The 2,500-nt window shown below is 38.2% G+C and overlaps 2 long non-coding RNA genes across 2 annotated transcripts in view; one reads left to right on the forward strand and one right to left on the reverse strand.

Annotated features, from left to right (window-relative positions):
* Positions 1–1,780: 1,780 nt before the first annotated feature.
* Positions 1,781–2,500, reverse strand: part of LOC138021556 (uncharacterized) — an 18,672-nt gene continuing 17,952 nt past the window's right edge. The window contains exon 4 of the long non-coding RNA XR_011126391.1: positions 1,781–1,795. This is a non-coding gene — a long non-coding RNA (uncharacterized lncRNA). The remainder of the gene's footprint in view (positions 1,796–2,500) is intronic.
* The window catches only part of LOC138021557 (uncharacterized), a 4,690-nt gene continuing 4,299 nt past the window's right edge, over positions 2,110–2,500 (forward strand). The window contains exon 1 of the long non-coding RNA XR_011126395.1: positions 2,110–2,500. This exon is cut by the window's right edge and continues 29 nt beyond it. This is a non-coding gene — a long non-coding RNA (uncharacterized lncRNA).

A 2,500-nucleotide genomic window follows, 5' to 3' on the forward strand; every position in this document is an offset into this window, starting at 1 on the left:
TATGCTCCATGTACCAGAATGCCCACTCACAAAACCCATTCGAACAAGCATAAAATTCCCATGAAGCTAGTAAAATGGGGATTAAAACTAAAACAGATTCCTCTCAATCCGGTGACTGGTTCATATTAATCTTATCAGTGAACCCATGTCAGTGACAATTGACTCATACCAATTCAATATCTAATTGATTATCCGTAACCTGTAACACCTGTTATGGCTTGAGTCCAGTGAATGTTGGATCGCGACACAACTTTTAGCAACGAAAAACTCATTATTCAATGGACAGTACTTACGGACGTTCGCCGCCCCAAAATTGCCCACGTACAGATTTTTTTTTAAACTTGCCATGCAGAAAGGTAATGATCTACTTTTTGGCCAAAAAGGCAAAAATGATGGAGGGTCACCTTGCTTGTTTTCGAGATCATGAAGTGCACTTTTAGAAGATTGCGGTTACTTTCAGACGATCTTAGCTTACAACTTTCAGCAATAAAAAAGCTACATTAGTAAAATTTTAGATCAGGTAAACATACGTCAATTCAACATAACTAATATAACCTAAATTAACTTTGGAAGTGAAGTTTTTTTTCTTGAGGTGAAAAGAGAAAGAAAGAAAACTTCGGGTCGCATGAGGGGCATAAAAAGGGCGAAAATATTTGTAAACTTCTCGGTGCACAGATTTTTTTAATTTTTTTGGTCCAACAATGGGGCCAAAACCATGAAAAAGTAAGTGGATCTACGGAAAGAAAAATGTGGGGTACACCGAGCATTTCAAGAGGTAGTAAAATACGCTGCAGAAGGATTCTCAAAGGGGGTGGGTTGGTATATTCGCACTGTCACGTCATTGTGCGTTTCATTTCCCGAGAAGACCTGGGTCCACGGCCATCCCATGGTGACCGACACACTCTTCACGTTTCCATTCTCGTGGAAAATGTTTGTGCCCTTTAATAGCATCGTGTTTACCTGGTCGTGGTCCTGCGATGAATGACATGTGCGTGACATGCGTGAAAAAATGCGCAGTAGCAATAGGTGCGAACGTCCTTAAGATAAACAGGATTCCGCTTCAACCATTCTTCACGGTTTTGTGTTGTGTGACCATTTCCAAGTAGGTTTATCTTTATTCATTGTGGAAGTTTATCTTTATTCTCAATGACAAAATTCATGATATTGAAGAAGAGTTTTTCACCCAAGAACAACTCTTTAAGAAGCTGCTTGTCAATATGTGCAACCCCACAGATGATGGTTCTGGCCCCAGTTGTTCGAAGGGTGGATAGCGCTATCCCGGGATAAATCACTATCCACTGGATAACTCAATTTGTTTCGCTGGTGTTTATCCACTGGATATTGATTTATCCGGTGGATAGCGTTATCCACCTTTTGAACACCGAGGCCTGATTATTAAGAGTGACTGTTAGTCATCTTCAGTCACATTTGCGTGTACATGTGTATGATCAGACTCAGTTGCCAGTTCATGAAACAATAAAAATTTTATTAATTTTACATCAGAGCGGTGTTCAATTGATTGTCGAGGTTAATTACATGTCGGAAATTGCTTTGGTTTTGCATTACTTTATTCAGTGATTGGTTCAAAGTTCTCGCGCCACTATTTCTGTGAACCAATGAGAAGTGAAACTAAAACTAATCATGGCTTGAGCTTGCACATCTTACCGCCCTTTGTGTTGGCTAGATGTAATTACTTTGAGTTTGATTGGTTTACTGGGCTGTCTCCGTCTTTTTTGGTTGGCCATAGTAGGACTTACTTTGGTTTTTGTTTTTCGACACTTGATTGAAAGTCGCTCTAAAAAGTTGAAGAAAGTAAAAGCTTGTATTTATCTCTGTGAATACTAGAATTATGCATTAGTTGTAAGAACAATGTACAATGTATCAATTCACACCCATGAATGCAGAATACAGCAAAAACAACCACTTGTCAATGAGGCATTTACACATCATGTACTTCACTATTTTCGTAACATTGTCTAATAATTATGTTTTGTTCTGTTATTTTTATCACTTTTCATTGAGAAAACAAGAAATTTGTGCCTCAGAGTACAGAAAAATGCATTTCTAGAAGTCTAATTTTTAACAATTTCTGGGGGAGCATGCCCTAGGCCACCTTAAAGGCTCAGCCCTGCAGGCCTTTGTTTACATGGCCTTTGGCCCACATTTTATTTACATGTAACTTGTTACAGGTGATTAATCTCGAGTCTTACACCTGCTTCAAAACTTAATAGCAGCCCTGGCTATGCATGTAATTCAACAGTATCTTTTGATGCATATTCATTGAATTAACCAGTTAATATACAAATGCCATTGTTCATTGATGATATTTTTACAAATGTACTTCTTATAATACATGTAAGCTAAGGGTGGCCTTGCAATATTTATAATGACATTGACCTCAAATCCTGAGTATTGAGCAACTATTTTTTTCAATTAGGGAAGCAGGAATTCAAAGGCAGAAGTAAAAAGAGCACATTGTCAATTCGCAGCAAAGCTCAGT

Source organism: Montipora capricornis, chromosome 10 (assembly GCF_036669925.1).
Source record: "Montipora capricornis isolate CH-2021 chromosome 10, ASM3666992v2, whole genome shotgun sequence".
NCBI classification, from domain to species: Eukaryota; Metazoa; Cnidaria; class Anthozoa; order Scleractinia; family Acroporidae; genus Montipora; species Montipora capricornis.